Consider the following 10,509-nt stretch of genomic DNA (forward strand, 5'->3'; position numbering starts at 1 on the left):
TTATGTAGAGCTGCATCTCATGATTATTTTTAGAATTAATTAATCTGTTGATTTGTTTTGCTGATCAACCGGATAAAAGACAAACATGTTTTGATTCCAAAAACCGGACATTATTTCAAACTGAGAGTGCAGAAAATTCAGAAGTGTAAGGTGATTACGATTCAGTTAGTGGTTTGGTCCATAACATGTCAGAAACAATGGTGCAAACATGTTTCTCATTGTTTTCCAAAGGAAAAGCTAAATGTCTGCAATTGGCTCATTTTGATGAAGCACAAAGATAATCAGTCAAGAAATTACGAGGATTAGGACAAATTTAGATTAAACAAGGTCAAAAGTAATCGTAAACGTAATGGATTGGTTTTCAGTTAATTGTTGCACCTCGATGGAAAGAGAGTTGTTTGCTACATTGTGCAAGTGTACCTGTTCCTAATATTGTGGTCAAAAAGAGGTGCTTCCCCAGCGAAGTAAATAATTCCTTTGACAACCACCTGCACCTCTTGAGTCCGTCTCACTTCCTTCGCTCTCCTTTGGGCCTAATCAACTGTCCTTGAATTGCCTTGGGTCTGTGAATCTGGCAGCGAGTCAAAACCACGTTCTCGACCCTCCGCTAACAGTTAAGCCGTTTAGCTCCTAATACCAACAACAAACAACGACTCTTTTCTGTGCTGGCCCTGAGCATGGAACACAGTGAGCCGCCTGTGAGACGGGCCAGACAACTCTATAATCGGACTCGACCCATCTGCCCTCTGCTCTCCCATACTGAGGAGCAGGCTGGACTCCTTGGCAGGGGACTAAGTGGGGAATGGGGCCACAGATGCCTGATGACACAGGTCCGTGCAGGGAGCTGAAGCCCGCTCGTCAGATCCACGTTCGTTTGGTCTTCAAGTTCTTTGTGGAGTCCAATCGGGTATGATGCTCTCAATGAACACGAATTTGTGGGAAGATGTGTATGCTTGTGCATTGATGAGTTTCAGGCATCCTAATTTGCTCCAGCCGAGCGAATGTGAGCAGAGGCGTCTCGGTAGATGGCTGCTGTCTATCACCACCCTCATTCTCCCACTCGTACGCTGCTGTTCTTTCACACTTGCTCCCACAATCTTGCAAGACGCTCGGGCTAATTTTAGCGCTTCTTCCCCTGGATCCCTGGATCCAGCTGGAGGTGTCTCCACACCCCTGCCTTGCTGAGAAACATCGCTCATGGTTGCATCCCCCACATACGGATCCAGCATCCCTCTGGGACCTGACAAAAGGATGTGGAAGACTTGAGGGAAGGTGGTGCACAGGTGCTATGGTAACGGGAGTCTCACTGATGGATGATTTTTATTCAGAGATGTGTTTGTTCTTTTCTGTTTTACCCTGTTCAATGGAGGAGCCATGTTCCTCACTCTGCGCAGTGAGGGGATTGGTTAAGTGCGGTCCCAGGTGGGCATTTAGCAGTTAGACACCAAATAGTGCGATGAATATTGTTTGAGGCAGCTGTCTCTCAAAAGAGCTGAAGCAACTGCACAGGCAGATAGATGCAAAATAACGAGCCACAATAGATGAATATTCTCAATTGACCGTGAGACCAAATGACACGGTTATTTTTTAGCCCCAAAGTTTCTTCACGTTTTGATTTATAACTTATTGACATTTCCTCTGGTCTAAAATTGTGATCCAAAAACAAAGCGGTGCCATGCAATTCATGTACTGTCGAATATTTTATTGTTCTATTTGATTTGACTTGCAGAGAAAGGCCATTCCACTCAAAGCTGAGTGGAAGGAACAAATTTATGCTTTCCTTGAATTCACTTCCTTTATGCTATCGCTGATCTTTAGTTTTTTTTTTTTTTTTTTTAACCGACTGGATGTGAAACCGGAAGGGTTTTGCCAGCATTAAACAATGATCTCTGTGGTCACTGTGCGTGTTGCCTTTTGAGAGGACCAGCGACAAGTTACAAAACAAACTGGGCAACATAACTTTTTGTCTGTCCATCCGGATTTGCTCTCTTGTTGTAGCTTTTAGGCCGAAGCCTCGGCATTCATTCAACTGCTCCAATATGCCTACTGGGGCATAAGCAGCGCTATCTGTGGGACATGGATTGGACCTGGCCATGGGCACACATCAGAGAAGCGAAACCCTGACAGCAGAGGTCTGAGGTTCAGATTTCTGACGCCTCCCTTCCCCCCCTTTTGCTGCTTGCTAGTTTTTTCTGCCTTTCCTGCTCTCTGCACTTCTGTTGAAAGCTCTGACTGCGCTTGTTAACATTAATCTCCATGCAAGCCGAGGCAAGATGACAGTTGTTTCTTTTGTTTTGGCCACTCTGAAATGTGTGAAAAAATGGCGGCTCGGACTGCCTGTGTGCGTGTGTGTGTGTGTGTGTGTGTGTTTATATATACTGTATGTATGTATGTATCTCTCTCTCTCTCTCTCTCTGTATATATATATATATATATATGTGTGTGTGTGTGAGATTTTGGATGGAGTGGGGATGTGATTCATCATGTGGTGGTCAGGCAGACTCAACAGGCGTAACCACAGCCAGCCACACCAGGCCATCTGAGACCATGCACGGAGACCATTTCAACACACTGCCTCCCTCCCAAACACCTCAGGGAAGCCGGTGAGGTAAAACACAAACCAGGGGCGCGCTACGCTCACGTGTGTGCGCTTGAATACTTGGACCTACTGTATGTGCATATAAGCGTAAGATGAGTGTGTGTATACGGCACGTTTCCTCGCTGCCAAATATGGACATATATTTGAGACTGCTGCATGTTACCACGTGATTTGGCGCGCACATTCTCATTTCAAAAATATGATCACAACCCCAAACGAAAAAAAATAACAGAACAAAACAGAAAACACATTTTTGCCCAAGTTTACATTTTAAAAATGGCATCACTTGGGGGATGCATGCTATACTTGGAAACTTGGTGATTTCTTATTAACAGTGCAGTGGAACCTTCAAGGTCAAAGACACAACCTAACCATTTGCTTGGATTTGTTCCGTCGGAAACAACCGCAAGACAATTGTGTATAAATACTGCATAAGCACAGTTAATAGTAACAAGAGCAACTCAGACTTAAATTTACTGACCGATGCAAAGGTAAGTCACATCTGGGGGTGAGGTACACTGTGGTCCTGCGCAATATGCCGAGGTCTCGAATGATGTCATACCTGATGGGTGGAGTGGAGTTCTGAGAGAATCTAGGCCAAATTACGCAGAGTACGACCACAGGGATGTTTGACATTAACAGTTCCACTGTGAATGCAACACAATGGTGCTCACTGTCTCACTATACATAGGCAGCTCTCACTTTCTGACCTCATGGCCGAGAGGTTCCGAGAGTGTTCAAGCTAAGTGTGGGTGGATCGGTGGTTGCGGGATGGTAGAACCCAACGCATGTGGAAGAATTGCAGCTTTATGTCTTTCTTTCCATGATTCGCCTGTGAAGAGAGTTTGTGGTGTACATGCTAGTGCGGCTGCGCCACTGCTCCATTACTCCATGTCTCTCTTTCTCCCTGTGGAATGAGCTGAAGGACATGTCACCACAACAGGGCGCTGGATAAGACAAGCCCACATCTCTCTTTTGCTCCCTCCAAACTCCATTGTTTTCCTCCCCCCCTGCACACACTCTCCCTCTTTTTTCATTCTGGCCCTGCGAGCACAAACACATAAACAAACTCAATTAGCTAATGACACTGGCCTGGTCATTGGGTGGTCCTAATTAACGTTTACTGGCTGCCTGATGTCGGCTCCCAGGCAGTGATTAATAACTATGCACCCTACCCGTGCATCCCCTCTCACTCAGACACATATTGTGTTGGAACTTGGACTCGGAGATGAGCGGTGCAGCTTTTTGCACATTTTGATGTTTTCTTATAAAAGAATCCAAATATGCCAGTTGGAGAGAGACCAAACCTGTTTTGGTTTCAAACAGTAGACAGGCACATCCGTGAGGGGAAAGCTGTGATATTATCATTAAATTCTCTGTGCTGTAAAACAGATTACAGCCTGCAGGGAGTACAGTGGAGTGGTTAGTGGCTCTGTCCAAATATTGTACATTAACAGGCCCTGTGGAGTGCTGCTGTTTGGCTTGCGAGGGGTTAACGTGTTGAATTTGGAGACTCGCTGCGTGTGACGCACCGTCTCGATTAGGGAAAGTCTAACAGGAAAGGCAGTCTAAAAAGGTCCCTGTGCAGCGAGGGTCCAAGGTACGTTTTCTTTGGCCCTTTACTCACATATTTTGCACGTTTTTCCAGTTTTCTTAACTCCAGCTCAATGGTTTTTGAATTTGCTGATTGCTCAATGGTTCCGCTTTCAATTCCGGTGCTGGAAACTCTGTCTTTTCTTCCTATTGTGTTTTTTTTTTTTTTTTTTACTTATTTGGCATGAGTCCCATTTGAACTTTTGCTGGCCCCACTCACCTGCTGCCACTCAGATGTCCTTATTTCCCACAAGTTCACCCAACCTACTGTTTATGCACAATCCCTTGAAAATGATCAGAGAATTCCGGTGATAAAATGTCATTGCACCTGACTCAAAGCCTTAGTGTGTGTGTGTGTGTGTGTGTGTGTGTGTGTGTGTGTGTGTGTGTGTGTGTGTGTGTGTATTTGTATGTGTGTGTGAACGGGGTCATTTGGGAGGGAGGACATAGCTGTGACAAGGCTTCATATGTTAATATGCTGCACATGTGGCTCGGGCTTGGGAGGGCTGCGGTGGTCAGAATGACCCCCTACCCATTTCCACCCCATCCCATTCATCCCCAATGAATGTAGCTCTCCATTCACGCTGCTTTCACAGTGGAGGGGGGTCAGTAGGGAGGAGAAGGAGCAGGAGGTGGAGGAGGGATGGCGGTCTCAGAGGGAGAGAGGTAGTCTTTCTCTTTTCCCTGGCCCAGAGAGAAGGAAAAACAATTGGGGCGCAAATGGATGCCTCTTCTTATTCCTAGTTGACTTGCTCCTCCCCCTCATTCCCTCCCTCCTCCTTGAGTCTCTGGGACATGTAGAAAGGACAGCACAGTGGAGCAGAGGGCTATTGGCTCAGAATCTGCGTAAAATCTGAATAAACAAAAAGCACAGGGTGTATCCTGTGGGTGTGTGTTTATACTGTTTATGTATATTTTTGTGTGTGCACGCTCGTCTGTGTGGTAGCTGGCCCGTCAAAGGAGAAAGCCCCCCAGTGTCCTCTGTAATTTTCATAGGTCAGAACTGACAATGGCCACTTTGATAGGGAAGCTGTGGAGATGTAAATCAGCCAAAGGAGGGGGACAAAACAACTGTCCTCCCACTGGGCCCCAAACGCTTCCAAAAAAGGGTGAATTTAGATTTAAAAGAGTGAGGGCACAAGAGAAGAAAAAGCGCACGAAAGACAACCCTTCGGCCTCGAGTTTGATGAGTGGCGGAGGTTGTGGTGTTAAATGAAACTATTTCAGGCAGTCGTCCTCATTCCTGGGAAAGTTTGGAGCATCTTCACCATTGCCTGGCACCTGGAGTGGGTCGCTGAAAAGCGGGACAATGGCACCGAAGTTGGTGGGTCCTCACAGCATGGTCCTTTTCGGGACCAAACGTGGACACGCTCCAGGCCTTTCTTAATCCCATCACGGTCGCGGCCCTGAGGCTGAAAAGACCCTCTGCAGAGGGATAGAAAGCCCCCAGCAGTCACTTTTAGAATATGCCTCTGTAGCATATGCAAATACACCCATGTGAGAATGTCTATAAAAAGTGTGAAAGACTGAAGACAAAGATGAGTGTTTGAGTGAGAGCCTTACGTTTTCAGCGTCTCACCAGAGCGAGGAATAAGTATTAGGCAAACTTGCTGCATGAAATTGAAGATTTAAACTAAAGATCACAAAGATGCCACTCAAATGCATGCGTGTCTATGAACCACACACTGACGAGGGACTCGAATGCATCCGTAAAAAAAACAATTGTACAGTAGGAATTGAACTGAAGACACAAATTAGCTTGAGAGGGGTCGTAGAACTCACATTCACACCCTCAGACTGAATCTCTCCCCCATTAAAAGACTGAAGAGACAGAAAAGTGGATTTTTGTGTTGCAAACCTGGCTCCATTAATGGTTCTGGCCACTGAGTTTGGTATGTGTGGAGGGGTTTATTTTTATTTATTTTTGGTGGGGGTGAGAGCTGCAGGGCTGTGTGATGCCTCCAAGTGTGAATGAGCAGTGAGGCGGTCAGGCAGACAGACAGTGGTCAGAGATAAGCACATGAAAGCCTCAGGGACGGCTGGTGGGAGAGAGATTGATCCATCAAAGTCTACAGACAACCTGTGTGACATTTGATGCCAAAGTCATGAAAAAAACCCACACGTGGATATCCAGAATTTCTATGGACAGTGATGCACAAAATGCAAGAGATGCTCTTTTAGGTTACCATTGATCCTACCATCAAAATGGAGGCCATTATCGCCACTACATTATTCGATTTCTATTTGCCATACTTTTGTGCTTTCAAGAGATTCTGAATTGATTCAAGTCACATGAAGTGAAGTCTTTGCAGCCAAAATTTCTGAAACCTACTTTCTGGCTGCAAATGGTGCTATTGTGTATAGCTGATACAGGACATCACGGCAGGTGAGTGTTCACGCCGCACGCCTGTGGGCTCTGGTTTTGTGGTTTAACCAATAAAATGGCGGCGATTTTGGCAGACATCACAATCAGCCAAAAATGTCTCTGAAATGCGTTGTATTTCAGCTGTCACTGATTTAAATTTAAGTCATTTGAATGTAGTATTTATATTTTATATACCAACTTTGTTGTATGACATGAAATAGGAATCGTATCAAAAAGAGGACACATTGGTGTTCGTCTCAAGACACTGATGAGCAGACAAAGCTCTGCAGGACCGGACTGTCTGCCGTATAATTGGACATATTAGCATGGTACCATGTTCTTGTTTGCATGCAGCAGGTAGCAAACAGCCTCGAGCTTTTACTGGCATTTCATGGCGGTCTGACTAAATTTTTTTTTTCTTGGCAACCCCTTTATCAGATACAGATGAACATTTTTTAAAAAATTTATGAAAGAGTGTGTATGTGTGTGTGTGTGTGTGTGTGTGTGTGTGTGTGTGTGTGTGTGTGTGTGTGACAGTAATTTACCAAACAACAAAAAATAGTAAGCTCTGGCGGATCTGGGTCTTTGTATCGATGACCATTTCATCGCAGGGGTGATGCGAGTTCGACCAATGCAGAGAATGGACTTTTCTCACAGCTCCTATGTTGTGGGATTGGCACATTAAGACACAGAGACCTCTCTGTTCCTGATATCTGAAGAAGAGGAGCAAGGAAAAGATGGCACTGAGGTGGGAGTCATGAAATAGTGGCTTTGTGTCAGAGGGTTGAAAAACAGCCCATTTAGAGCAGTCTGCCTATTAGCTGAACAAAGACAAGGGCCTGTCTCTGAAATCTGCTGCAAAGACTGCTTAGTGTGTATACTGTATCAAGAGGCAGCAACCAGTATTCTCTTTTTGGATGCAGTCCTTGCTGTACTTCACCCTCGCCAAAATCCCTGCATCTTCTTAGAAAGGACTCAGCCTTTTTCTGTGTCTGAAACTGTCCCCATCTCTTTTCTCCTCGGGCTCGTAGCCAGAATCATTATTATTAAGATTAAGATATCTTTTATTTGTCCCGCAATGGGGAAATTACAATAACAATATTGTTGTTATTGTTATTATTTTAATTTAAAATGTCTCTTTATTCAGAGGGGTGGCAATGGTGACATCATGCCTCAGGGAGGATTTGCAAGTGGTGGCCGTGTAGATAGGTAGATTTTGCTGCTTAACTCATATTCCGCAAACGCAATATGAATCAGAATTGCGTGTTTAGATGAGTTAAGGCACATAGAAATGTAATTCTCAAGAACGTTTTTGGGTTGGCTTCCCCTTTAAGACAGATTCTTTTATGAGAGTTTGCGTTTAGATCAATGCTATGTTTTTTCTTGAACTATGACGTTAATATAAATAAATGGTGGCAGAGTATGAAGGGGTCAAATGATAGTGCATCCGTGTTAAAATGGCAGAAAAGTCACAGATATTAAAATTTCCCCCTAGGTGTTTTCAGAGGTCTGGCCAGAGAAAGACAAAGGGTGGCCGTGGCCACCTTTAGCCACCATGTAGCTCCACCCCTGTTCCTTTCTTTTCTGTGTTTTCACAATAGTACAGTAAGAATTATGTCGCTAGGAATTAGACAAATTCTAAAGCCGGTGTTCTCTCCATCTCTATCATTTCCTCCCTGTTCTCCAGCTTTCATTGTCTTTAATGATTCTCCAGTTTGCCCACTTGTCGCCACACCACCACACTCCTTTGTCATTTTTTTGACATGCAATTGTTGTCTTTCAGGCCACCAGTGGAGATATCTGCAAGGGCCACAGCTGCGGCTCCATGCTCGCTTGCTGACCACTGGGCAGTTTGTTGGTGTTTGTCTCTGTTCCCATTTGTGAAGCTGAGCAACGGACAATTCCATCAGGCATGAGAGTTATTTTCTGGGCATGTTGGGTGTGTCGCATTATATTATGTCACGGTTTCACTCTGGCATGTAAAATTTCAGAAGTAGATCGCAGTGGTATTTGACGTGGCATGAACAAGGTGCAAGGGTATTCAGTGCTACGTAGTCACGTGGCTACAGGGAGTGCCTCTGAGATGAAGAGTTAGACTAGTCAGACAACAGGTGATATGCAGTACAAGCAAGACATATTCCAACAGCACAGCATGCCACAAATGAACACCTACATCGGCATGAAATGATGCCCTCTCATCATTGCGAGATGTGTTAAGTTGATGCTGGCTGCCTAAGGCATGGAGGTGGGGAGGTTTCCTGTGGTCCAGGGGAATGTGACCTTACTTGAATGCTGCCCACAGTGACTCATTGACACCTGTGTTACCGATGAACTCTGCCCTGTCAGCCTGAGGTGTGGTGTTCATCTCTCATGCATCCTAATCTTGTTGATGATCAAATGACTTGTTGCCTCTGGGTCGGTGAGTGGAAGTCATTCTATTTCCTGTTGTGATGAGGTCGGATTTCTCTTGAGCGAAGGAATGTGACGCAGTATGTCTACACTGTTTCTTGTATCAATATAATTCTCCCTGATCGTTGATGATGATTTAGTCAATGCTGGTTTTGCACAATTTATGTAAAAAGTAAAAATAAAACCAGAACAAAACGTTATCCTCACATGGTCATCACGTTGTGATCTACGTGAAATTTTAAATCCAAGATAATTAGCTACTGATTACCAATGATATATAGTATAGTATAAAAAGTTAATAGTCGGGCATTGCATACACACTTAATGTGCATAAATGTCTTAATTTGGGGCTTTGAGTAGTTAATTTGAACTACCGGTATTTTTTTCTCTCTCTCCAGGATAGAATGAATATACAACGTAAGACCTGTCACCACAATTAGTAGACTTATCGCTTGATGAATAAAATTGACACATTTTATTTCCCCAACATTTGATTAATGGTAATTTACCTGTGTGTTTCTGTCCATACGTCATCAGCAGTCACTCACACTGATTTGTTCCCTTTGCTGTCAGACACCTTGGTTCCAGCTGTCTGAGTTGGCATGCAAACAATAAAATACAGTGCAATACAAATTTATTTTAAAAGCCCTTTCTCAACAGCTGTAACAAAGCGCTCTACATAACATTCATTCCTTCATTTATTTTCCGATCCGCTTCATCCTCACAAGGGTCGCGGGGGGTGCTGGAGCCTATCCCAGCTGTCTCCGGGCAGTAGGCGGGGGACACCCTGAACCGGTTGCCAACCAATCGCAGGGCACACAGAGACGAACAACCATCCGCGCTCACACTCACACCTAGGAAACAATTTTTTTAGTGTTCAATCAACCTGCCATGCATGTTTTGGGAATGTGGGAGGAAACTGCAGTATCCGGGGAGAATGAAAGAGATGAAACAATTACTCTGAACTTTGTGTTGGAATCTCAACTTTTACCCTGTCAACTATAGGGGGGTTTGCATTTGTAATGTTTTTGTATTATTTTTGCATTTGTACTGGTTATTTCAAAAAGAGCCAAATATTGACGGCATCTAAACGTCAATGTGTCTGTAGCCGCAGAGGGTAACACTGCGCCAAACTTTTCCCCTCACTCTTCTGTGGATGCAAGTGTCCCAATACCTTTGTTCATGTGGACGATCTAATAAGATAGCAGATTTGATAGCGATCTTGGCTTGAGGTGAAACCAAATAAAACCATTGTTGACATATCCCTATCTTCTATGCCTTACTTGTGAGTAGGCGATATGAGGTCTGTGTATTCATATTTACTCCCCGTTTTTCGCCTCGGAGGGAGCCTACAGTCAAGAAATAACCTTTATTAGATGGCCATGGATAACTGCGAGTTGACTGGCACGTCATTGTTTTTCAAGCCCATGAAACACTTTCTCAGGACTGACAACTGTCCATAAATGTTCAGTATGCTCTGTCACACTCGTCGCCTCGGCCCCCATCTCCGTATTGAACATTTGCCTCAAGACATTGTTGCACT

At 44.5% G+C, this 10,509-nt stretch overlaps 1 long non-coding RNA gene across 2 annotated transcripts; it reads left to right on the forward strand.

The window, feature by feature from the left end:
* The first annotated feature begins 785 nt into the window (after positions 1 to 785).
* Positions 786 to 10,201, forward strand: LOC147205023 (uncharacterized). 2 transcript variants are annotated; one of them, XR_015100945.1, is made up of 5 exons: positions 786 to 1,062; positions 1,154 to 1,422; positions 1,999 to 2,132; positions 2,497 to 2,603; positions 8,341 to 10,201. It is a non-coding gene; the product is annotated as an uncharacterized LOC147205023 (long non-coding RNA). The 2 variants fall into 2 exon arrangements; XR_015100944.1 differs by having other exon boundaries at positions 1,154 to 2,132.
* The last annotated feature ends 308 nt before the right edge of the window (positions 10,202 to 10,509 follow it).

The sequence above is a fragment of the Hippocampus guttulatus genome, chromosome 5 (assembly GCF_054856545.1).
Source record: "Hippocampus guttulatus isolate MCC_2025c chromosome 5, RoL_Hgut_1.0, whole genome shotgun sequence".
NCBI lineage: Eukaryota > Metazoa > Chordata > Actinopteri > Syngnathiformes > Syngnathidae > Hippocampus > Hippocampus guttulatus.